The sequence below is a fragment of the Salmo salar genome, chromosome ssa06, assembly GCF_905237065.1.
Source record: "Salmo salar chromosome ssa06, Ssal_v3.1, whole genome shotgun sequence".
Taxonomy (NCBI): Eukaryota; Metazoa; Chordata; class Actinopteri; order Salmoniformes; family Salmonidae; genus Salmo; species Salmo salar.
This window is the reverse complement of record NC_059447.1, coordinates 81,097,177-81,125,059: the sequence shown is the minus strand read 5'-3', so window position 1 is coordinate 81,125,059 and position 27,883 is coordinate 81,097,177. Positions and strand designations below refer to the sequence as shown.

At 44.5% G+C, this 27,883-nt stretch overlaps 1 protein-coding gene across 1 annotated transcript in view; it reads left to right on the top strand.

Annotated features, from left to right (window-relative positions):
* The first annotated feature begins 7,588 nt into the window (after window positions 1-7,588).
* Window positions 7,589-27,883, top strand: part of LOC106608176 (leucine-rich repeat and fibronectin type-III domain-containing protein 2-like) — a 181,362-nt gene continuing 161,067 nt past the window's right edge. The window contains exon 1 of the mRNA XM_014205961.2: window positions 7,589-8,180. The gene's annotated coding sequence lies outside the window, so the exon portion shown is untranslated. The remainder of the gene's footprint in view (window positions 8,181-27,883) is intronic.

The window sequence follows — 27,883 nt, the reverse complement described above, 5'->3', positions numbered from 1 at the left end:
TTACATGGAAGTATAGAATTCTCATGACTGTAATCTTTAAAATAGGCCTGGATGGCTACCCAATCAACGTTTTCTAGGAAGAATTTCCTTTTTCCTTTGTGCATTTACATCAACCATGCAAAGACATCTAAACAAACAGATGGAGAGTATTGCGCACACACACACACACACACACACACACACACACACACACACACACACACACACACACACACACACACACACACACACACACACACACACACGTTAATGTAGACTAATATAGACTTTAATACAGACATGTTAAGACATCTAACACACCATTTAGTGTAATGTAGACATATGCTTTGTGTGCAATCATTGTGTTCTCTTTAAATGATCTGTAACAGCATGAAAGTGATATGCCATAACACCTTGCTCTGGATTCAAGGTGTAAATTAACCCAAGAAGGGGATGGTGTTGACTGCTTTTCACACAGCTTAATTAAGTAGCTACTTTTATTTCTCTATGATGAGTAAACATTTTCAAGCTGATTGCCATATCAATTTCCATAGCAATTATACCCATATATGAATGGTTCACTTTCTCTCAGGCCAATTTTCAACATAGGCCGGTGCTGGAAAGCATCATTAAAAATCGAGAGTGAGGAGTGGAAAGTTGAAACCTAGCATCACATTACTTTTGTTCTATGGAGTATTTGCTTTACCCCCGTGTCTCACTCTAAATAACATTCCCCTGTGATTATTATGAGATGAAAAGGCATCTTCTGGAGCATTTTTCTAACTTAAAAAACATAAACTAGAAAAAGTCTTAAAAGGTATTAGAAATGGATCAAAACACAATAATGTTGAAGTAAACATCCCTGCCAACTAATGTCAACATTTATATTTAGTTTTGCAGAAATCATTTGCCTTCTGTAAGCTTAATTAAGAAATATGTCTTGTCATTCATACCAAACGTTATTTTCTAATTTCTCTCCCTCATGAGAGACGATAATGAAAGTTCACAGAAGTAATAAGTAAAGGTAGACCTACTAATTAATTATAGTGTATATAGTAGTGTATTGTTCAGTACAGTATAGTACAGTCAAAAAGAGTAGAGTAGAGTAGAGAACAGTAAAGAAAAGTATAGCACAGTACAGTAGAGTACAGTAAAGAAAAGTATAGCACAATACAGTAGAGTACAGTAAAGAAAAGTATAGTACAGTACAGTAGAGTAAAGAAAAGTATAGTTCAGTACAGTACAGTATTTATTTTATTTTATTTAATCTTTATTTACCTAGGCAAGTCAGTTAAGAACAAATTCTTATTTGACAGGGGCTGGGATTAAATGGTCCCAAAAAATGTATGCAGCATTGAAGGTCCCCAAGAACACAGTGGCCTCCATCCTTCTTAAATGGAAGAAGTTTAGAACCACCAAGACTCTTCCAGGAGCTGGTTGTCCGTCCAAACTGAGCAATCGGGGGAGAAGGGCCTTGGTCAGGGAGGTGACTAAGAACCCGACGATCACTCTGACAGAGCTCCAGATTTCCTCTGTGGAGATGGGAGAACCTTCCAGAAAGACAACCATCTCTGCAGCATTCCACCAATCAGGCCTTTATGGTAGAGTGGCCAGACGGAAGACACTTCTCAGTAAAAGGCACATGATAGCCCGCTTGGAGTTTGCCAAAAGGCCCCTAAAGGATTCTCAGACCATGAGAAATAAGATTCTCTGGTCTGATGAAACCAAGGTTGAACTCTTTGGCTTAGAGACTAGATGGAGAGGTCTTCTGGTCAGACTTCGAAGGTGCACACCACCCACTGCTTCCGAGTATATTACTTGCAAATGTCCAGTATCTAGATAACAAGGTAGACAAAATTAGGGCAAGGGTTGCTTTCCAGAGAGACATCAGGGATTGTAACATAGTCTGTTTCATGGAAACATGGCTCTCTCAGAATATGCTTTCGGAGTCGATACAGCCACCTGGATTCATTGTACGTCATGCCCACACAAATAAACATCTCTCTTGGAAGAAGAATAGCGGGGGTGTATGTTTCATGATTAATGACTCATGGTGTAATTGTAACAACATACAGGAACTCAAGTCATTTTGTTCACCTGACCTAGAATTCCTCACAATCAAATGCCAACGTATTACCTCCTCAGAGAATTCACCTCGGTTATTGTCACAGCCATGTATATTTGACAAATCTGACCACGACTCCATTTTGCTCCTCCCTTCCTATAGGCAGACATTCAAAAAGGATGTACCAGTGTTAAAAACTATTCAACGCTGGCCTGACCAATCGGAATCCACGCTTCAAGATTGTTTTGAACACGCGGACTGGGACATGTTCCAGGTAGCCTCAGAAAATAATATTGACGTATACGCAGATTCTGTGAGTGAGTTTATAAGGAAGTGCGTAGGAGATGTTATACACACCATGAGTATTAAAACCTACCCAAACCAGAAATCGTGGATAGATGGCGGCATTCGCGCAAAACTGAAAGCGCAAACCACCGCATTTAACCATGCAAAGATGACTGGGATTATGGCCGAATACAAACAGTGTAGTTATTCCTTCCGCAAGGCAATCAAACAAGTAAAATGTCAGTATAGAGGCAAAGTGGAGTCGCTATTCAACGGCTCTTCTACTCCATGGCCGATGTGAGTAAGACATTTAAACGTGTTAACCCTCGCAAGGCTGCTTTGAGGATAGCCGCGTCCTCAGAGCATGCGTAGACCAGCTGGTGTGTTTACGAACATATTCAATATCTCCCTATCCCAGTCTGCTGCCCCCACATGCTTCAAGATGGCCACCATTGTTCCTGTACCCAAGAAGGCAAAGGTAACTGAACTAAATTATTATCATACCGTAGCACTCACTTCTGTCATCATGAAGTGCTTTGAGAGGCTCGTCAAGGATCATATCACCTCCACCTGACCTGTTACCCTAGACCCACTACAATTTTCTTACCACCCCAACAGCTTCATGGAGAGTACAATTGCCATAGCACTGCACACTGTCCGATCCCATCTGGACAAGAGGAATACCTACAGTGAGGGAAAAAAGTATTTGATCCCCTGATGATTTTGTACGTTTGCCCACTGACAAAGAAATGATCAGTCTATAATTTTAATGGTAGGTTTATTTGAACAGTGAGAGACAGAAAAACAACAACAAAAATCCAGAAAAACGCATGTCAAAAATGTTATAAATTGATTTGCATTTTAATGAGGGAAATAAGTATTTGACCCCCTCTCAATCAGAAAGATTTCTGGCTCCCAGGTGTCTTTTATACAGGTAACAAGCTGAGATTAGCAGCACACTCTTAAAGGGAGTGCTCCTAATCTCAGCTTGTTACCTGTATAAAAGACACCTGTCCACAGAAGCAATCAATCAATCATATTCCAAACTCTCCACCATGGCCAAGACCAAAGACCTCTCCAAGGATGTCAGGGAGAAGATTGTAGACCTACACAAGGCTGGAATGGGCTACAAGACCATCGCCAAGCAGCTTGGTGAGAAGGTGACAACAGTTGGTGCGATTATTCGCAATTGGAATAAACACAAAAGAACTGTCAATCTCCCTCGGCCTGGGGCTCCAATCAAAATCTTAACTCGTGGAGTTGCAATGATCATGAGAACGGTGAGGAATCAGCCCAGAACTACATGGGAGGATCTTGTCAATGATCTCAAGCCAGCTGGGACCATAGCCACCAAGAAAACAATTGGTAACACACTACGCTGTGAAGGACTAAAATCCTGCAGTGCCCGCAGGGTCCCCCTGCTCAAGAAAGCACATATACATGCCCGTCTGAAGTTTGCCAATGAACATCTGTGATTCAGAGGACAACTGGGTGAAAGTGTTGTGGTCAGATGAGACCAAAATGGAGCTCTTTGGCATCAACTCAACTCGCCGTGTTTGGAGGAGGAGGAATGCTGCCTATGACCCCAAGAACACCATCCCCACCGTCAAACATGGAGGTGGAAACATTATGCTTTGGGGGTGTTTTTCTGCTAAGGGGACAAGACAACTTCACCGCATCAAAGGGACGATGGACGGGGCCATGTACCATCAAATCTTGGGTGAGAACCTCCTTCCCTCAGCCAGGGCATTGAAAATGGGTCGTGGATGGGTATTCCAGCATGACAATGTCCCAAAACACATGGCCAAGGCAACAAAGGAGTGGCTCAAGAAGAAGTACATTAAGGTCCTGGAGTGGCCTAGCCAGTCTCCAGACCTTAATCCCATAGAAAATCTATGGAGGGAGCTGAAGGTTCGAGTTGCCAAACGTCAGCCTCGAAACCTTAATGACTTGGAGAAGATCTGCAAAGAGGAGTGGGACAAAATCCCTCCTGAGATGTGTGCAAACCTGGTCGCCAACTACAAGAAACGTCTGACCTCTGTGATCGCCAACAAGGGTTTTGCCACCAAGTACTAAGTCATGTTTTGCAGAGGGGTCAAATACTTATTTCCCTCATTAAAATGCAAATCAATTTATAACATTTTTGACATGCGTTTTTCTGGATTTTTGTTGTTGTTATTCTGTCTCTCACTGTTCAAATAAACCTACCATTAAAATTATAGACTGATCATTTCTTTGTCAGTGGGCAAATGTACAAAATCATCAGGGGATCAAATACTTTTTTCCCTCACTGTAAGAATGCTGTTCATTGACTATAGCTCAGCATTCCACACCATAGTACCCTACAAGCTCATCATTAAGCTAGAGGCCCTGGGTCTCAATCCCGCCCTGTGTAATTGGGTCCTGGACTTCCTGACGTGCAGCCCCCAGGTGGTGAAGGATAGGAAACAACATCTCCACTTTGCTGATTCTCAACACTGGGGCCCCACAAGGGTGCGTGCTCAGCCCCCTACTGTACTCCCTGTTGACCCATGACTGCATGGCCATGCACAGCTCCAACTCAATCATCAAGTTTGCAGATGACACAACAGTGGTAGGCTTGATTACCCCCAACGACGAGACAGCCTATAGGGAGGTTAGGGCACTCGGAATGTCGTGTCAGCAAAACAACCTCTCACTCAACGTCAACAAAACAAAGGAGATGATCGTGGACTTCAGGAAACAGCAGAGGGAGAACCCCCCTATCCACATCGATGAGACAGCAGTGAAGAAGATGGAAAAGTTTAAGTTCCTCGGCGTATACATCACGGGCAAACTGAAATGGTCCACCCACACAGACAGTGTGGTGAAGAAGGCGCAACAGCCTTGTCACCTAAAACCCTCAAACTTTTACAGATGCACAATTGAGAGAATCCTGTCGGGCTGCATCACCACCTGGTATGGCAATTACACCGCCCATAACCGCTAGGCTCTCCAGAGGGTGGTGCGGTCTGTACAACGCATCACCGGGGCAAACTACGTGCTCTCCAGGACACCTACAGCACCCAATGTCACAGGAAGGCCAAAAAGACCATCAAGGACAACAACCACCCGAGCCACTGCCTGTTCACCCCGCTATCATCCAGAAGGCGAGGTCAGTACAGGTGCATCAAAGCTGGGACCGAGAGACTGAAAAACTGCTTCTATCTCAAGGCCATCAGACTGTTAAACAGCCATCACTAACACAGAGGCTGCTGCCAACATACAGACTCAAATCATTGGCCACTTTAATAAATGTATCACTAGTCACTTTAATAATGTCACTTTAATAATGTTCTCATATCTCACTCATCTCATATGTATATACTGTATTTTATTCCATCTATTGCATCTTGCTTATACCATTCTGTCATTGCTCATCCACATATTTATTATTCCATTCCTTTAATTAGATTTGTGTGTATTAGGTAGCTGTGGAACTGTTAGATTACATGTTAGATATTGCTGCACAGTCTGAACTAGAAGCAGAAGCATTTTGCTACTCTTGCAATTACATCTGCTAACCATGTGTATGTGACCAATAAAATGTTACTTGATTTTATTTGAATGCCAAGCATCACATCTGGAGGAACCCTGGCACCTTCCCTACAGTGAAGAATGGTGGTGGCAGCATCATGCTCTAGGTGTAATGAATACTTAAGGAGAAAAAGGTGTAGATTCACGTGCAGATGTCTGTTAAGACTTCGCAGAAGGCAGGAATCGTGGTCATAGGCAGGCAATGGTCAAACACAGGTAGGCAGTCAAAAACAAACAATACCTCACAACCATATAAACAGAAAGAACTGAACTAAATAGGGAGCTGATGAGACCAGGTGAGAAACGAACATAGGTGAAATCAATGAACAAAAATGAAATACAGGGCTACGTTCAAGAACACAAAGAAACAGGGCTACGTTCAAGAACACAAAGAAAAAGAACACAAGGTTGACTAAGAAAAGAAAAGCAGAACCTTACAGTAGGGGTGTGTTCAGCGGCAGGGACTGCAAGACTAGTCAGGATCGAAGGAAAGATGAACGGAGCAAAGTAAAGAGAGATCCTTAATGAAAACCTGCTCCAGAGCACTCAAGACAGACTGGGGTGAAGGTACACCTTCCAACAGGACAATGACCGTAAGCACACAGCCAAGACAATGCAGGAGTGGCTTCTGGACAAGTCTCTGAATGTACTTGAGCAGCCCAGACAGAGCCCGGACTTGAACCCGATCAAACATCTCTGGAGAGACCTGAAAATAGCTGTGCAGCGACAATCCCCATCCAAGCTTTAAGAGATTGAGATCCGCAGAGAAGAACGGGATAAAATCCAACAAATACCCGTGTGCCAAGCTTGTAGCTTCATACCCGAGCAAGACTTGAGGCTGTGATTGCTGCCAAATGTTCTTCAACAAAGTACTAAGTAAAGGGTCTGAATACTTATTTAAAGTGATAAAGTGATATAAAATGGCAAACATTTCTAAAGACCTGTTTTTGCTTTGTCATTATGGGGTTTTGTGTGTAGATTGATGAGGGAAAAAATGATTTAATCAATTTTAGAATAAGGCTGTAACATAACAAAATGTGGAAAAAGTCAAGGTGTGTGAACTCTATCCGAATGCACTGTAGATGGCCACACAATAGGAAAATCACTCATGTGTGCATAATGCACACACCATGCATATACACTGTATGAAAGAATATCATCATTTTTGAGGGGATCTAAACTTAACTGGGCCAATAGAAAACATCAAACCAGACACAAATAAAGCAAGTGGCACGACAAATGATATGATAAGACTCTGACTCAGACTTATGGCAAGTGGCCTGTGTCTTCCTCCCAATTCCATGTAGTGCGTCTTTTGAATGGTCAAAGCGACGTGAATGACTTTGTATCTGGCTTTTAAATGCACCCATGTTCAATGTTGTTTCACGTAAATGTCGTTACATTTCAATATCTAGGACTAATGTTTTAACTATGACTCCAGCTGTGACAGATTTCAACCAAGGCATTTGGCATCCTCATCTGAATGTGTGCCTATAGACCCAGATATCGGCTTGTTAAGCTTAAAAACTTTAGGTTGGATGAAATTAGATGAAATGTCGGATAGAGAGCAATATGCGAGCAATGTTGGTGAAGGTTGTTAAATATTGTATGGTACCTGGCTATAATGGTGTTGTTGCGGCTGAATGAGCGCTACCGGTCTCTCACTGTCTGTCTCTCCCGCGGTTACCGAGACATGGGCTGGTTATACCACCTACTAGAGGCCTCAACCAGCTATCTGCTGGTCAACGTTATCTCCTCTGAGCTGCAGTACACCTCGTGTGATTGTTGCAGTCAGAGTATATAGTCTACTCTTTTCTGCATGGTTTTGCTAGGAGCGCAAATTTACCCGGGATAGCTATACTGCCAAAAATCGGATGCATTCTGAATTGAACAGTATTGCGTTTTTAATCATATGATATTTAAGTAGCCTAAGGAAGAATGGGAATCGTTTCCAGTAAGAACGAATTACAGTACGATACATTATGACAGTTGGTTTTCATTGAAATAACTCAATACACGTTTGACCAGTATCGCTGCGCCAATGTACTGTAGTGACCGCCTTTCAAACTGCTGAAGTACTTCGCTGAGAGACTGGAGCGGATGTTTCGCACTGAGTAGGTCGCTTTGCAACTCGCACTATCCACAGAGCGAGCCGGTGATGAGGGCTGGTCGGGATTGCGTTAGTATATTGGAAATTCAAAACGATTTTGGAATAATGGCGAAGTGAAAGTAAGGACGCCGAGGATGCAACATCTTCTTGGTAGAATACACGATGGACAAACGCCTGCCATGAACGGTAAGAAAGGGACAAGCACTGTCCGTTTTCTGTTAATGAGGTTTCATGATTATCAAGTCGTTAGAATGGCACATTGAAAAGTCAGCTAATTTGTCTAAACGTACTTTCTCATGCCCTTATCCATTGTAAATTATTTTCAAGAAATCCATGACTATGTATAGTTGGTGCCAAAATGCGTATATAGTTCAAGTTGGTATTGATGTTAAATGGAATTACTCGTGTTGTTGTTTAGAAAACTGCTGCATTCTGTTATCACTTTTCGCTCGCGCCGCCACCCTAGTCGCATTTGATGCCAGGCTGCGCGTGCATGACCCATGGATAGGCTACTGAAACCTATATCAAGAAACATTCATTGAGATTCAGCAATCATGATCAAACGCGACTGTGAGATAACGATATCCATATTCATTTAGCTTTTCAATTATTTAAATTAGATGTAAAGGTACATTTATAGCTAGGTTTTTAAGGGGACATGTGATTGGGGAATCAAATTGGACATGATTATTCTATTATCATGACCCCAATGCAGATAAATGGCTGTTAATGCATGATTAACGGGAAATGTAGCCTATACATGCATGAGCATGTTACTGATTATCTGGGCACATTCAAATACTTTGGAGCCATCTGTGACTTTAAAGTGCACCAATTTTGCAATCTTCTGTCCCTGTCATTGCACTGCATGCATATTCAGGCACAAACTATGGGGTGGCTGGGAGCCTAGTGGTTAGAGCATTGGGCCAGTAACTCAAAGGTTGCTGGTTTGAATCCCCAAGCTGTCAATGTCTGCTGGAAAAAGAACTGCTGGAATTGTTGCTTGCATTTTATGTGTAGGGGCCTGGGGATTCGTTTTCAAGAACTACTGAATACTAGGGATACTCTGTAAGTACCCAAAACACTGCATACAGTAGTGTTGCTTTCCCAAGTTGGCTGCGTCCTATGTAATAGATGGATGAACTGCTGTGAAAATAAGTAATCTTATCCAAAGTGTGGAGTCATATGGTGAAAAGGATGTGTTCCATTTAGAGGTGGGGATGGAGAGAGCACCATTGAAAATAAACACAGAAAATGTGTTGGGTATTCATGTCACCTTCATTTTCTTTCATTTGAAGCACATGCAATCATGCCTGTAAAATTATTTTGTGACCTTGGGACTATAATGTTATATTTGCACAAAGCAAAGTTCTGAAATATTCAGCATCAAAGTTTTTACATCCAAGAACTAAAAACTGTTTTGTGGTGAATTCTTCTTTCATAAGCCATTAAGGTTCTCACCTTAAAAGTACCCAACGTGTGTAGAATCTAAATCCTGAGACATTTGTAAATATGTTATTTTAGGTGGGTGCAAACACAGAACCTTGTGGTTTTGAAATTTCAATCTGGGTTCATCCATAAGGTTCTATCTGGGTTCATCCATAAGGTTCTATCTGGCACAGAATGTTAAACATATTTACATTTCAAAAGAAAAGTACAGATATTTAATGATTAAATAAATAGAATGCTCTTCTTTCTAATCCCATCAACAAATGTATTGTTAATGTTCGTCACACATTTGTTAAAGCGCTAGTTCACTAAAATGACAAGTACACTATAGCCTATGGAGAACTAACAACATTACTAAAGCTTAGCTCTGGATGAGGAAACTGATACATTTTTCTTGTCTCCGACACCGACAGTCAGTAAACTACTTGCTAGTTATCAATACAATGTGGTATGTTTGTAATTTTAGTGAACTAATCCTTCCATGGAGGTTTTCATATTGATATAGAACAAGACAAAAACAGCAATGCCTCTCCAATGCGCCTTTACCTTCGTGGGAATTGGCCTATATGGACATGGCTAAATGTAACTGTTTCTTACAGAAGGCAATTCAGAGAAACAGATGGTAATTTTGCTGCACATAGGAAGGCGTCCTGAGTGCATTCAGGTGCGTGTGCCGAAAGTGAATTTTCTTCACAATAGACAAACATGGGCTCATTCTGTTCAGAACAACCCAGGGTATGACACCATGTCATCTTGTAACTGTACATCAAACATAGTGATCATGAACGTTGACACTATATATGACATTCATTTTATGATATGGAAATGTGAAGTGCACATTTGGACTCACGGGTGTTTGGCTTGCTTGTATGACATCAAAGTGGTATTTATTATAATCCTCAACGTCTCATATTTCAAATACATAGAGTCCTCTTAACTTACAGCTTTTCTCACATTCGGACAACAAATTATTTTAAAGTTGCCCAATTAGCAGGAGGAATGGAGGCCACTTCTTGTTGCGTTCAGAACATCTGTCAGTCAAACCCCATACAGCACTGTGAAGCTCAGAGCCTGAGCTCTGATGTCATATATAGCATGTTACTGTACAGCCACTGTGTTCCAATTTAGGCGCTTATTAGTGTCCAAATCTGCAATTCTCAATCTGTATACAGGTATGAGTGTAAAGGGCTGATGTGAGGCACCAGTATTTATTTGTTTTTACCATAAAGAGCTTAAGTGATGGTCATTCTTCTGAACAAGTGGTGAAAAACATCTAAGTAATTGTAAAAGAGGACCAGAACCTATTATATGAATAATCAAGGACTTGGGACTATAAGGTTCTATATGCAAAATGTATGGTTTTGAGATGAGTATTTTTCAAGTTCCAGATCTCAGAACTGTTTTGTGATGTCTTCCTCTTTCATGACTCAATAAGTATATCACCTTACATACAGTTACTTTTGATTGACAACCCAGCATTGTGTGATGTTTGCGCAGATAGAACTTTCAGATTTTCCACAATTTTTTAAAACCTTTTTCACAAATCTGACAAATCTCATGTAAAGGACCACCTAAAGAGCAACGATCAATGTAGCTAACTCATTTTTGACCAAAATGTCAGCTAGAACCTAGGTCCCGATTTGTCTGATTTGGATAATTGGAATGTGGTTTTTAGAGAAGATTGGCAACTAGCTATATTCTATTGCCTTTATGTAAGCATAATTTAGCCTGTACTAAGGGATCTGGACCTTAATCACACTGCAGGCAGTGTGCTTGCCCTGTACCCACAGGGTCGTTGGTTCAAGCCTTGCTCTGGCTTTTTCTCCCCCTCAATTGCTGTATGTCTACAACAGAAACGTAGTAGTAGTGTTGCTTCAGAGAGATGATATTGCAAACTCTTGAATAGCAGCCATGAAATATGTATTTTGGCTTAGAAACCAGGTGAGCTGCAGTACTGTGTTTTTAACCATGACGTTTCTAGTTCAGACCTTGACTTTCCCAGTATTTCCATGCCATACAGTCACGCGTTCAAGAATGTGTGAAGAAAAAATAATGAGCACCTTCCACAACATGTTCTCCAAACCTGCAGTGCTAGTTCTAAGATATTTATAAAACTGGTCCTAGATTCTCTGTTCTGCCAGAGCTGCCTGTGAGTCAGTCCACAGCGGTCAGTCTGTGTGAAGTGGTTTACAGAGGCACCGCCAACAATAGGCTAACCTTAATACCTGTGCTGCGCAGCCAGGAACACTTAACTCCCTCCCTGGTGGAGCTAGCTGGTTCACTACCACGTCACAGCAGGCAAGCCATGCAGAGGGAAGGGATCCTAGCTATAGTGCTCACTGCTAAATCCATTGTCTGCTGTTTAAGAGATGGCCTTTGCCTCACAGGGATTAGAAACATGCCCCTAATTTACTTCCTATTAACCATTTCACAGTACAGCTGGGCGATATAGACAAAATATCATATCACGGTATTTGACAGTATTTTATGTTTTTGAGTAGTGATCCTTGGGTGGCAACACATACATTCTAAGTGATTTCAATGGGTCTTTCTCCATTCTGAATGTTTTATACTGTTCAATTCTACTTCAACCAAGAATCATTTTCTGCATTTTCATAAATTTGGGCATTTTCTGCACTCATTTGAGATCATTTCCACACTGCCACGTAGGGCTGCATGATATGGGCAAACAATCTAGGCCTTATGTTGCAATTGCGATTTGACTTCCGATTTAGAGCAAAACACTTGGGTGAACTGTTGGAATCATGGAAATAGAATGTATAGTTAGAATATAATAGTTGGCACTTTGATGTACAGTGATGTTTGACATGACGACAAATGAAAATGCCAGGGAGAAGTTATTGTGACATGGTAGGAACCAAAGTGTTGATAAGTGTTTCTTAGGGGACCTTATAATCTTTGGCTACATTGAATGTATTCTCTTAGCTATATCATGTGGCTAACATACAGTATTCAGGCTTTGCATATTCCTCAATATACCGCCCTGCCCTAATTCACACCATACCTCCCATGACCACACTCCAACTTCATGGTAACATGGATGCATGGAGATCACAGCTCAAATCTGAAGAATGTAAAGTTGGTGGAGGGGTTAACAGACAAAAATATCACATCCAGATTCTGCCATTTTACAAGGAATCTGATTCCCCACCTTTTTATTGCACAACATCTGTGTTGGTAACTGTATGTCACTATGTTAATGTTTTTCATATGAATCCATGCCCCTTTTCCAATCTGTATACTGGGAGCCCCTGTACATAGACCTTAAATAGAATAGCTCTGTAAATAGACACTTATTCTTGTGATTGTATTCTAATGACAACATTAAAATCACTCTCATGAGGATACTTGATTCCTTGTGCAGTAACAACATATATACCATTATTGGTCTATTTAATGTGAAAAGTTCTGCGGGTTGGGTTGGATGGTGCTCTGGTGCAGGCCTTTGGGCTCTCTAATAATACCTCTCTAAGCAGCCCCTGGGCTGGGCCTCTCAGAGGATCTGCTAGCTATAAATAATGGCACATATGTCACCGTTCTTCTGACTGACGCACACTAAGCCCCATTCTTAGCTGCCTGCACACTACACAGGACGCACAGCACAGAGAGCGTGCACGGTTGTGTGGTGTGTCTGAGGGACTGAGCTATGGGACTCCAAACTGTGTGTGTGTGTGTTTGTGTAGGGGATTGGGAGGTGACATAGAGAGAAGCAGGCCTGAGGTCTATCTCTTCATCCTCCTCTTCATATTACTCCTGGTTTTATCACCTCTCTGCATCGCTGGTGTTTTCTTCCTTACTCACTAAGCTTGCCCTCTCTGCCTCGCTACACTCTCTCTCCATCTCCTCTCCTCCTTTCCCCTCCCACGGAGCTGGCCCTCTCTGCCTCACTCTCCCTCCCCTCTCCTCTCCTCCTCTCCCCTCCCACCCAGCTTTCCCTCTCTGCCTCGCTACGCTCTCACTTCCTCCCTCCCCTTTCCTCCTCTCCCCTCCCACCCAGCTTGCCCTCTCTGCCTCACTACGCTCTCCCTCCATCCCCTCTCCTCTCCCACCTAGCTTTCCCTCTCTGCCTCGCAACGCTCTCTCTCCAACCCCTCTTCTCCTCTCCCCTCCCATCCAGCTTTCCCTCTCTGCCTCGCAACGCTCTCTCTCCATCCCCTCTTCTCCTCTCCCCTCCCACCCAGCTTGCCCTCTCCGCCTCGCTCTCCCTCCCCTCTCCCCTCCCACCCCACCCAGCTTGCCCTCTCTGCCTCGCTCTCCCTCCCCTCTCCCCTCCCACCCAGCTTGCACTCCTGACTGGCAGACTCTGGAACCTGCCAGAGAAAGAGGTTACTGCCACTTTGTTTTGCCAAATATATTTTCTGAGAATTTTACACGCCCGTCAGCATAAGGAAACAATAGCATCGCCGTGGGACGTATAAAGACTGCTTGCTGTGCTGAGCACTAAAACCATCAAAATAGTTTTACAGTCTTAAAGGGATACTTCAGGTTTTTGGCAATGAAGCCCTTAGTCTACTTCCCCAGAGTCAGATGAACTCGTGGTAACCATTTTTATGTCTCTGTCCAGTATGAAGGAAGTTGGAGGTAGTTTGGCTCACCAATGCGCAATGACTGGTAGTCTATGGGTATCTGCTAGCATGCTAGACTTCCCTTCATTGCACTAATGCTAGTTAGCAACTTCCTTCAAACAGAGACATGAAAGCGATATCCACAAGTTCATCAGACTATGCGGAAATAGATTTTAAAATAAATATGTATTTCACCTTTATTTAACCAGGTAGGCCAGTTGAGAACAAGTTCTCATTTACAACTGCGACCTGACCAAGATAAAGCAAAGCAGTGTGACAAAACAACAACACAGAGATACACATGGGATAAACAAACGTACAGTCAATAACACAATATAAAAAAATCTGTATAAAGTGTGTGCAAATGAAGTAAGGCAATAAATAGGCCATAATGACGAAGTCATTTCAATTTAGCAATTAACACTGGAGTGATAGATGTGCAGATGAGGATGTGCAAGTAGAAATACTGGTGTGCAAAAGAGCAGAAAAACAAAAACAAATATGGGGATGAGGTAGGTAGTAGGATTTACAGATGGGCTGTGTACAGCTGCAGCGATCGGTAAGCTGCTCTGACAGCTGATGCTTAAAGTTAGTGAGGGAGATATGTCTCCAACTTCAGTGATTTTTGCAATTCGTTCCAGTCACTGGCAGCAGAGAACTGGAATGAAAGGCGGCCAAATGAGGTGTTGGCTTTGGGGATGATCAGTGAGATATACCTTCTGGAACGTGTGCTACGAGTGAGTGTTGTTATCGTGACCAGTGAACTGAGATAAGGTGGAGCTTTACCAAGCATAGACTTATAGATGACCTGGAGGCAGTGGGTCTGGCGATGAATATGTAGCGAGGGCCAGCTGACTAGAGCATACAGGTCGCAGTGGTGGGTGGTATAAGGTGATTTGGTAACAAAACGGATGGCACTATGATAGACTGCATCCAGTTTGCTGAGTAGAGTTTTGGATGCTATTTTGTAGATGACATCGCCGAAGTCGAGGATCGGTAGGATAGTCAGTTTTACTAGGGTAAGTTTGGCGGCGTGAGTGAAGGAGGCTTTGTTGCGAAATAGAAAGCCGATTCTAGATTTGATTTTGGATTGGAGATGTTTAATATGATTCTGGAAGGAGAGTTTACAGTCTAACCAGACACCTAGGTATTTGTAGTGGTCCACATATTCTAGGTCGGAACCGTCCAGGGTGGTGATGCTAGTCGGGCGGGCGGGTGCGGGCAGCGAACGGTTGAAAAGCATGCATTTGGTTTTACTAGTGTTTAAGAGCAGTTGGAGGCCACGGAAAGAGTGTTGTATGGCATTGAAGCTCGTTTGGAGGTTAGTTTGCACAGTGTCCAAGGAAGGGCCAGAAGTATACAGAATGGTGTTGTCTGCGTAGAGGTGGATCAGGGAATCACCGGCAGCAAGAGCGACATCATTGATATATACAGAGAAAAGAGTCGGCCCGAGAATTTAACCCTGTGGCACCCCCATAGAGACTGCCAGAGGTCCGGACAACAGGCCCTCTGATTTGACACACTGAACTCTATCTGAGAAGTAGTTGGTTAACCAGGCAAGGCAGTCATTAGTGAAACCAAGGCTGTTGAGTCTGCCAATAAGAATAACGTGACTGACAGAGTCAAGTCTTGGCCAGGTCGATGAAGACAACTGCACAGTACTGTCTCTTATCGATGGCAGTTATATCGTTTAGGACCTTGAGCATGGCTGAGGTGCATCCGTGACCAGCTCGGAAACCGGATTGCATAGCAGAGAAGGAACGGTGGGATTCAAAACGGTTGGTGATCTGTTTGTTAACTTGGCTTTCGAAGACTTTAGAAGGGCAGGGCAGGATGGATATAGGTCTGTAACAGTTTGGGTCTAGAGTGTCTCCCTCTGAGGAGGGGGATGACCGCGGCAGCTTTCCAATCTTTAGGAATCTCAGACGATATGAAAGAGATGTTGAACAGACTAGTAATAGAGATTGCAACAATGGCGACGGATAATTTTAGGAAGAGAGGGTCCAGATTGTCTAGCCCAGCTGATTTGTAGGGATCCAGATTTTGCAGCTCTTTCAGAACATCAGCTGTCTGGATTTGGGTGAAGGAGAAGTGGGGGGGGGGCTTGGGCCAGTTGCTGCGGGGGGTGCAGAGCTGTTGGCCGGCGTTGGGGTAGCCAGGTGGAAAGCATGGCCAGCCATAGAGAAATGCTTCTTGAAATTCTCGATTATCGTGGATTTATCGGTGGTGACAGTATTTCCTAGCCTCAGTGCAGTGGGCAGCTGGGAGGAGGTGCTCTTATTCTCCATGGACTTTACAGTGTCCCAAAACTTTTTGGAATTAGTGCTGCAGGATGCACATTTCTGTTTGCGAAAGCTAGCCTTTGCTTTCCTGACTGTGTATATTGGTTCCTGACTTCCTTGAAAAGTTGCATATCATGGGGACTTTTCGATGCTAGTGCAGTACGCCACAGATAAAGGGACTCATTCCCAAAATCCCGAATTATCCCTTTAAACCACAACACCAAGCACAGGGAAACACACCCACAATTACTTCAAAATTGCTGACCAAAAGGCCTGAGATCAGATGTAACGTGGGACCTAAAAACTGAATTCACAAGCTTTTTAGCTACAAGCATTCCCAAAATGTTTAAATACCAAGTTATAGAGAGTTAACGCTTTCCTCAAAGGTGTCAATATCTCATACTGTAACGGGTGTCATAATGATCAGACCAAAACGCAGCGGGAATATGTATACTCATCTTCTTTTTTTAATGGCAGAAAGAAGGAAAAAACAAACAAAACACATATACAAACACAATGAATGACACTAACAGTCCTGTCATGTGCTCAGACATTAAACAAGGAGACAACTACCCACAAATCCCATGACAAAAACACCCCTCTTAAATAAGACCTTCAATTGGAAGCAATGAAGAGCAGCTGCTTCCAATTGAAGGTCAACACCATCAACTAAACATAGAAATAGAAAGACTAAACTATAACATAGAAATATACTAACATAGAACATTAACCAAAACCCCGGAACACTCTAAACAAACAACCCCTCTACATAAACACATAGCCCAACAAACCCCCGAACCACATAAAACAAACACCCCCTGCCACGTCCTGACCAAACTACAATAACAAATAACCCCTTTACTGGTCAGAACGTGACACATACTGTATACTGTACATGAGGCATTTATTATTCCTTTGATACTGCAACACCCATAAAGGTGTCATAACTGGTTCCATAAAGGGTGTTATGAATGCCTTATGTACACTCCCTTCCAGTGAAGTGTTACCATTATAGCAAAGCTTCCACAAGTAACAAACAGTGGTGCCATCTGATAGCAACCAACAACTGGTTTAATATTCATGTCATCCATCTCCTTCAGCAACTTGGCATCTATTTCAAAAGAGAGCGACAACGTCGCCCAATGTTTATTGAGCCACCTTACAGATCCTTTAATATCCATGCATGGCAGTGGAGGCTGCTGAGGCGAGAACGGCTCATAATAATGCCTGGAATGGAGCAAATGGAATGGCATCAAACATGGAAACAGTGTGTTTGATTTATTTGATACCGTTCCTCTTATTTCCCTCTAGCCATTACCATGAGCCCGTCCTCCCCAATTAAGGTGCCACCAACCTCCTGTGATACACGATGATTGTATTGTACATTGCTAGGCATTATTGATTAGCCATGGTGCACATTAGCCATAGTGTAGAAATTAAATTGTCCCTTAATTTTAACTCTCTAAAGTGTTTTATGCTGTGAAGATGAATGCTAGCACTAGGATGTGTTCACTCTTAAACCTGGGTTGAGTGTTGGTTGATGCTGTGTTCTGGTGATCAGAGTGCCCTCACTGTTGCCTGCCAGTGGAGGCTGCTAGCCTGAGTGTCAGTCAGAGCACCAAAGGCATTAGGCTAAAAGGACTAAAAGGCTCAAGAGATGAAAGCTCCTGTGCACAGACAGGCACTGCACTCAACTATATAGGCCTGGACTCCCTGGCTGTACATAGGCCTAACCTGGACACTCTGGCTGTACATAGGCCTTGCCTGGACTCCCTGACTGTACATAGGCTTAGCCTGGACTCCCTGACTGTACATAGGCCTTGCCTGGACTCCCTGACTGTACATAGGCTTAGCCTGGACTCCCTGACTGTACATAGGCCTAACCTGGACACTCTGGCTGTACATAGGCCTTGCCTGGACTCCCTGGCTGTACATAGGCCTAACCTGGACACTCTGGCTGTACATAGGCCTTGCCTGGACTCCCTGACTGTACATAGGCTTAGCCTGGACTCCCTGGCTGTCTTACTCCTGATGTCAGAGAAGACAAGACAGCAGCAAGTCTCATTTGTTGTTACAACCACTGCAATGTCCCCTCATCAGCCATTGATTCTGTCCTTGGACCAGCAGCATCCCTAAAGCTGGGATTAGATGGTCACGCCTGACAGCCGCTACATTTTTTTCATCAAACAGTGAACAGAACATGTATGGGTGGAACAGGGTGTTCAATCAAAAGGGATGGATGTGGATTATACACAGAACAGTGGTTTAGCCTGCTCCCAGATCAGTCTTGTCAAATCCTATGGTCATTATCACGAGTTGGCATCAGAAACAAATCTGCGACCAGGCTAGGTTTGTCTTGTCCCTTCTGGTGAGGGTTCAGCTGGCAGTATCGCGTGCTACCTACCCAGACCTATGCCCAGTTTAGTCATGTTGTCCATTTTTTCTCAGTTGTGTAGGTGGACACATATATTGAACTGATAAACAAGTTTTATCGGTTGGATTTTAGTGTTGCCCCCCCCAAAAAAAATGGTCCCAAATGTTTGTTTTCTTTTGGTCCCAAATGGTTGGTTGTAGCGAGTAAGGCTAGGCTAACCCCTCCATTGACATATTTGAAGAATGCACTGCAATTATGTATTTTGATTTTGGACAGTTCCTAAAGGGTGGATCATTCACAGGACAAAACATTGGTTGGGAATCAGAATTTTTGGTTCATTTATAAATAACGTATTGGTTTGTCATTGTGGGATGTTGTCTTAGTTAAATAGCAGCCAACCAAAGCAAAATAGGACAAAAAGTCATAATTTCCCACTCTCAAGCCTGTCTGTGCAAAGCCAAAGTGGGCCCAAAGCCAAATCCACTGCTCATGTACTTAGTTATTCCTGATTCTCTGATTCCTCTCTCCTATGGACAATCCAATCCCATCACTGACAGGTCAGCACTTACAGAGTTAGAAACCAACAGGATTATAGACTGAACAATATATCCAGACATATCTTCTCTGGTGCTCTTTAGTTGTTTTGTCAGAGAAAATGTGTGGCTGTATGATACAGGCCTGGCTGCCTGCATTGCCTCTTGGTAATTCATTAAGATCTAATATTTGCTTTGTGAAGCTTCTCAGTCCTCCAGTGCATGTAGTGCTGCTTTCTTCCAGCAGCACGAGTTCCATCACACCGTTTACACGCCAGGCTATATAAATTACTTCTCTGCATCAGAAGCACTGAGTGTCTCTGGAAATTGAGTTCAAACAATGTCAGACATTCTTCAGACGCTAACATGTAGCGCAGGTACTTTTCAATTGTTATCTGTTCAATTGAAATATGTCTGTACATTCCTGAAATAGCTTGGAACATTTGAGAGATATAGACACACAGTGAACACTTAATGCAAGAATATTTCAAGTAAACTGCTGCCTACATATTCTCTAATTAGGATTCACGTTTTGTATATCAGAGTTGTAACCTGGGGTATTTGTCTCTCGTGTTAGCTCCGGTGGGACACTTAAGATGGACGGCGAGGGTACAGACATACAAATAGAGAAATTGAGCTGTGCGTCTCTCTCAGTTGCCAGAGAAGAAGCCCTGTGTCAGCTCTTCCCCACTGTAGCCCTGAAATTAAACAAGTCTAAGGCACAGATTTACGGCGAGCTTCGGTTGGCCTTTGTGTAATTTTCTAAAGATTAATTTCGCAGTGAGGGCCAGGCTTCAGCCGCTCAATGACCCTGCTCTATATTCCCATGGAGAGAGAGGGAGAGAGGGAGTGGTGCAGAGAGAGAGAGAAAGATCAGGCACTGAGAGCGTCAATGTGAGAAAGGACCTAACTCTTGAAACATTGAGCAACGTATGATGAGAAAGACACAGAGAGTGAGATGATGAAAACAGAGAGAGAGAGTGACAGAGGAGAGATAGGAAGAAAAATGATAGTTGAGAACAAGGCTGCAGAGAGTGAGAGCTGGGGAATGAGCAGGAAGCAGGAATTGAGGGGAAGAAAGAGAGGAGTGTTACTCATCATTGCACTAGAGGCTCTCATTAACACAGGTCCCTATCTGAGTGGGGGTACTGTGTCCGTGTCAGCATGCCACAGCTGACCCGCTCTCTCTCTGCCACACGTTGTGCGATGCCCTTGAGCCATTTCCTGGCTTGCTGCAACACCTTGGCGTGCTGCATGCTGAGTGACTGTGATCTGAATGTGAAAGGAGACCACACCTACATGTGATTCTCTCTCTCTCTCTCTCTCTCTCTCTCTCTCTCTCTCTCTCTCTCTCTCTCTCTCTGCTTTAGAATGCTGGGTGATTAAATCTATATATGTGACAGGCAGCTTGTGGAATTTATGAATATTACTCACTCAATTATTATCTGTTACTGTAGTAGCCCATATTATGCAAGTTGTTATGTAGACCAAGTAGAATACATTGGCTACAGTAGTCCAAAGCAGAGAAAAAGAGAAAGTCTGCTATTTGCCTATATGTTAGACATAGCATTTTCCTTATAGGACAGGGAGCTAAGTAATAGTCTTATTACTAATACTGTTTACAGTTGAACGAAAAGTTACTGTTCTGGAAATTACACACACACACACACACACACTCACACACAGCTGTGTCCCAGAGCATCAGTATAACAGCTTTGGGAGTGTATAGTAGGAGGGAGAGCAGCAGGATAGCATGGTTCTGTTGCTAATGCTAGAATACTGAAACTCAGCATGGGTCTCCCTGCAGATATATCTTGTCTTTGATAGCTCTATATTACAACCGTTATCAGGCAGTTATACAACAACTGCCCAAAAGGTTAAGACTGGGTTTGTTTTAAAATGACTTGCTTTGATAACACTCTCATCTTACATTAAGCTTTCATATCGGGAGCTATGTGGCAAGACATGTTGTCTGGCAATTATTGAATTTCTAAAAGTCGCAGATACATTCTTAAAAACAAGCATGCATGCACACACAAACACAGACACGTACACAAGTACACAAATACACACACACACCCTTGTGATATATAAATAGTACTGTTAGTTACATCCGTCAAACAACAATCCAACTCTGGTTTCTTGGCAACTGCATCGGCCGCTATTTATCCTTACTGCCTGGTAAGTGGAGCAGTTTGTAAAGTGGATATCTCCTAAGGGAATAGCTGTATGATTTCAACCCTTCCCTCAGGGTAGTAGCAGGCAGACCTTGGCAGAGGTGCTTAGAGCCTTTAGAGGGGTTCTGTTCTCCCTCCACATGTCCACATCACAATGATTCACCCTGTTCTGTTCTCCCTCCACATGTCCACGTCACAATGATTCACTCTGTTCTGTTCTCCCTCCACATGTCCACATCACAATGATTCACCCTGTTCTGTTCTCCCTCCACATGTCCACGTCACAATGATTCACTCTGTTCTGTTCTCCCTCCACATGTCCACATCACAATGATTCACTCTGTTCTGTTCTCCCTCCACATGTCCACATCACAATGATTCACTCTGTTCTGTTCTCCCTCCACATGTCCACATCACAATGATTCACTCTGTTCTGTTCTCCCTCCACATGTCCACATCACAATGATTCACTCTGTTCTGTTCTCCCTCCACATGTCCACGTCACAATGATTCACTCTGTTCTGTTCTCCCTCCACATGTCCACATCACAATGATTCACTCTGTTCTGTTCTCCCTCCACATGTCCACGTCACAATGATTCACTCTGTTCTGTTCTCCCTCCACATGTCCACATCACAATGATTCACTCTGTTCTGTTCTCCCTCCACATGTCCACATCACAATGATTCACTCTGTTCTGTTCTCCCTCCACATGTCCACGTCACAATGATTCACTCTGTTCTGTTCTCCCTCCACATGTCCACATCACAATGATTCACTCTGTTCTGTTCTCCCTCCACATGTCCACATCACAATGATTCACTCTGTTCTGTTCTCTCTCCACATGTCCACATCACAATGATTCACTCTGTTCTGTTCTCCCTCCACATGTCCACGTCACAATGATTCACTCTGTTCTGTTCTCCCTCCACATGTCCACGTCACAATGATTCACTCTGTTCTGTTCTCCCTCCACATGTCCACATCACAATGATTCACTCTGTTCTGTTCTCCCTCCACATGTCCACATGACAATGATTCACCCTGTTCTGTTCTCTCTCCACATGTCCACATGACAATGATTCACCCTGTTCTGTTCTCTCTCCACATGACCACATGACAATGATTCACCCTGTTCTGTTCTCTCTCCACATGACCACATGACAATGATTCACCCTGTTCTGTTCTCTCTCCACATGTCCACATGACAATGATTCACCCTGTTCTGTTCTCTCTCCACATGACCACATGACAATGATTCACCCTGTTCTGTTCTCTCTCCACATGTCCACATGACAATGATTCACTCTGTTCTGTTCTCTCTCCACATGACCACATGATTCACCCTGTTCTGTTCTCTCTCCACATGACCACATGATTCACCCTGTTCTGTTCTCTCTCCACATGACCATGATTCACTCTGTTCTGTCCCCTCTCTATGTGGCACCGCTTGAACTTCTTCTTTGCACATTGTCCTCAGCTGGTGTGTGAGGGATGAGTGGCCTCAGTACTTTTGGTTCCTCCTGGTTCAGTGGTAGCATGTTGTGTTAACTTCATTACATTATTCAGGCAATGTATGGCAAAGACATCAATAATCATCTCATTCAACCTTGTAATGGAACTTGCCTCGTGAAGAAGCAGGATTGTAAAAAAAAAAAAAGGCAATGATAATGTTTTCTCTTTCAACAGATACAATTGTTTGGCAATAACGCTAAAACATTTTGTATTAAATGAAGAACAAATCATTTAAATGTTCAGTACTTGGCATCCTTAATAAGCAGGCTTTTGTGGAGGAGCAGCAAACCCACAGTATTAGTTGTTGATGGCAGTTTTCTCCCACAGCCTCATTGTGTAATTGATCTGCCGTTCACTGCATAGCCGTTGACACCAGGCAAGCCCTGAAAAGAGGACGGAAGTGCCCAGGGGACCAGCACAGCACAAAAAAAGAGCTTTGAAGTGAAGCAAATGGTGGAGGAAGAATTCAACCTACATACCGGCTGGAAGAAACACATGGTTGCTATTCATGGCACACAATGTCTGTGTGTGTGTGTGTGTTTGTGCATGTGTGTGTGTTTGGGTGCATACAGGTGTGTACACAGTGTTTGTCTATCTACAAGGTGCAGTTTTTCTGCAGCTGGTACCGCCTCTTCTGGTCTCATTGACAGGGTTTAGAAAAGGGTACTATTTCACTGTTCTTGATATTATTTGCATGATACTGTACAGCCTACCTAATAACTGAGTCCTAACTTTCTCACTGCAATCATTTTGACCCCTTGATTGGCCTGGCATGATGGCAGGATCTGAAATCAAATCAAATCGCATTTTATTGGTCACATACACGTACGTGTTTAGAAGATGTTATTGCGAGTTTAGCGAAATGCTTGTGGTTCTAGTTCCGACAGTGCAGCAATATCTAACAAGTATTATATAACAATTTCACAACAAATAACCTATACACATAAATCTAAGTAAAGGAATGGAATTAAGAATCTATAAATACATGGACAAGCAATGTCAGAGCAGCATAGACTAAGATACAGTGGAATAGTATAGAATACAGTATATACATATGAGATGAGTAATGCAAGATATGTTAACATTGTTGAAGTGACCTTTTGGTTGCTCTAAATATCAATACTTTTTTGGAATGGAGACCACAGTTTGTTCCCTGTTCGGACTTTGCCTCTGACAGGTAGATTAGCGGTTACAACTTTGGGCCAGTAACTGATCGATCGCTGGTTCGAATACCCGAGCTGACAAGGTAAAACAATCGGTCCATGTTCCCTTGAGCAAGGCACTTAACACTAATTTGCTCCAGGGGCACTGTATTACTGTGGCTGACCCTGTAAAACAACACATTTCACTGCACCTATCTGGTGTAAGTGACAATAAAACCTGTGTTTTTTTTCTTCTTTTTGTCCAGCTATCAGACACATTTTAAACTGTGCTTATTCTGTGGAACCACATTACAAATCAAGCTATCTGACACATTAACCCTTTACACTGGTGGATATTGGCCATATGGATAGGGCCAATTGTGATGTTTCTAACAGAAGAACTATAAAAACTATATGCATGACCATGGTAGCAATTAAAAGAGAACACTGGGGATTATGGGGAAATTATCAGACCAAAGGTGAGGACACAACAGTTCACAACACGGAATCCAAACATTACACTGTTGATTGTATGTGCATTTTATATTCACTGTACTTTTCACAGCATCTGTCAATAACAACATCTGAAAATCCTCTGGATACATTCAGTAACATAATAAGAATATTCTTGGACATTTTGGAGTAGGTGCAACATAAAACAAAACTATTACAAAGGTTTGAGTGAGAGGACTGGTGTCTCCAAGCTGTGTGCATGTCACAGGTGTTGTCGGTGAATGAGGAGGACCAAAACGCAGCAGGTACGTGAATGCTCATCTTGCTTTTTAATTATCTTTCAAAACGAACATACAAAATAACAAAAACACGAACGATCAACAAAAACAGTCTGGTAAGGCACAAGGCGAAACACAGAACAATCACCCACAAATCACACATACAAACACACCCTAATATATGGAACTCTCAATCAAAGGCAGATAGACAACACCTGCCTTCAACTGAGAGTCCCAACCCCAATCAACCAAACATAGAAACACACAACCTAGACTAACCGTAGAATTACTAAACATAAACCAAAACCCGGAATTACTAAATCAAACACCCTTTACACAAAACACACCACCCCGAACCACAGAAAACAAATACCCCCTGCCACGCCCTGACCAAACTACAAAACAATTAACCTTATATACTGGCCAGGACGTGACAGTACCCCCCCCTTAAAGGTGCTACCCCAGAAGCACCTTAACAAAAAAATAACCCCAAGCAACACCAACAAAAAGTCCCCTTTTCTAAAGGGAGGGAAGGGAGGGTGGCTGCCGTCAACGACGGCACTGTGCTACACCCCCTCCCCAACCCACCTATTTCTGGAGGTGGCTCTGGCTCCGGCCGTTCCAGGCTGTCGGGCCACTCTGGCTTCGCCGGGGGGCAGTCGGGCCAGTCTGGCAATTCGGGACAGTCTGGGCAGTCTGGCAATTCGGGACAGTCTGGGCAGTCTGGCAATTCGGGACAGTCTGGGCAGTCTGGCAATTCGGGACAGTCTGGGCAGTCTGGCAATTCGGGACAGTCTGGGCAGTCTGGCAATTCGGGACAGTCTGGGCAGTCTGGCAATTCGGGACAGTCTGGGCAGTCTGGCATTCGGGACAGTCTGGGCAGTCTGGCAATTCGGGACAGTCTGGGCAGTCTGGCTCGGGACAGTCTGGGCAGTCTGGCAGTCGGAAGTCTGGGCAGTCTGGCCACTCCGGCAGTTCAGGGCAGTCTGGCCACTCCGGCAGTTCAGGGCAGTCTGGCCACTCCGGCAGTTCAGGGCAGTCTGGCCACTCCGGCAGTTCAGGGCAGTCTGGCCACTCCGGCAGTTCAGGGCAGTCTGGCCACTCCGGCAGTTCAGGGCAGTCTGGCCACTCCGGCAGTTCAGGGCAGTCTGGCCACTCCGGCAGTTCAGGGCAGTCTGGCCACTCCGGCAGTTCAGGGCAGTCTGGCCACTCCGGCAGTTCAGGGCAGTCTGGCCACTCCGGCAGTTCAGGGCAGTCTGGCCACTCCGGCAGTTCAGGGCAGTCTGGCCACTCCGGCAGTTCAGCGCAGTCTGGCCACTCCGGCAGTTCAGCGCAGTCTGGCCACTCCGGCAGTTCAGCGCAGTCTGGCCACTCCGGCAGTTCAGCGCAGTCTGGCCACTCCGGCAGTTCAGCGCAGTCTGGCCACTCCGGCAGTTCAGCGCAGTCTGACCTCTCTGGCGACTGTTGACTGGCGGGCAGCTCTGACGACTGTTGACTGGCGGGCAGCTCTGACGACTGTTGACTGGCGGGCAGCTCTGACGACTGTTGACTGGCGGGCAGCTCTGACGATGACTGTTGACTGGCGGGCAGCTCTGACGATGACTGTTGACTGGCGGGCAGCTCTGACGATGACTGTTGACTGGCGGGCAGCTCTGACGATGACTGTTGACTGGCGGGCAGCTCTGACGATGACTGTTGACTGGCGGGCAGCTCTGACGATGACTGTTGACTGGCGGGCAGCTCTGACGATGACTGTTGACTGGCGGGCAGCTCTGACGATGACTGTTGACTGGCGGGCAGCTCTGACGATGACTGTTGACTGGCGGGCAGCTCTGACGATGACTGTTGACTGGCGGGCAGCTCTGACGATGACTGTTGACTGGCGGGCAGCTCTGACGATGACTGTTGACTGGCGGGCAGCTCTGACGATGACTGTTGACTGGCGGGCAGCTCTGACGATGACTGTTGACTGGCGGGCAGCTCTGATGATGACTGTTGACTGGCGGGCAGCTCTGATGAAGACTGTTGACTGGCGAGGCTGGGTTGACGCACTTGTAGCCTGGTGCGTGGTGCTGGTACTGGGCTTACCAGATTATGTACACGCACCTCCAGGCTAGTGCGGGGAGCGGGAACAGGACGAGTCGGACTGGGTTGACGCACTTCCGGGTCCGCACGAGAGACAGGAGCTGGAAACCCAGGGCTATGGAGGCGCACAGCCGGTCTAGATCTTACCTCCTGCACAACCCGCCTTGGCTGGATGGAACTAGTAGCCCTGTACGAGCGGGGTGCTCGTACAGGGCAGACTGGGCTGTGCAGGGGCCTGATGGTAGCCGTGCGTAGAGCGGGAGTTGGGTAGCCTGGTCCTCGGAGGCGTACCGGCGACCAGATGCGCTGCGCAGGCATCCTCCTACCAGGCTGGATGCCCGCTCTAGCACGGCACCTGCGAGGGGCTGGAATAACGCGCACCGGACTGTGCGTGCGTATGGGTGAGATAGTGCGCTCCTCAGCGAAACATAGCGCTCTCCACCCCATACGCTCCTCCATATAACCACGAGTAGCTGGCTTCCGGCTCTTCTTACGCCTAGCCAAACTACCCGTGTGCCCCCCCCCAAAATTTTCTTGGGGGTGCCTCTCGTGCTTCTCCTTCAGCGCGTACTTGGCCTCGTACCACCGCCTCTCTGCCTTGGCTGCCTCAATTTCCCCCTGCGGGCGTCGATAATCCCCAGCCTGATGCCAGGGTCCGGCCCCGTCCAGAACTTCCTCCCAAGTCCACTTCTCCCGCCAGTCCAACTCGAACTCCGTCTGCTCCTTCCTCTGCTGCTTGGTCCTTTGGTGGTGGGTGATTCTGTCACAGGTGTTGTCGGTGAATGAGGAGGACCAAAACGCAGCAGGTACGTGAATGCTCATCTTGCTTTTTAATTATCTTTCAAAACGAACATACAAAATAACAAAAAACACGAACGATCAACAAAAACAGTCTGGTAAGGCACAAGGCGAAACACAGAACAATCACCCACAAATCACACATACAAACACACCCTAATATATGGAACTCTCAATCAAAGGCAGATAGACAACACCTGCCTTCAACTGAGAGTCC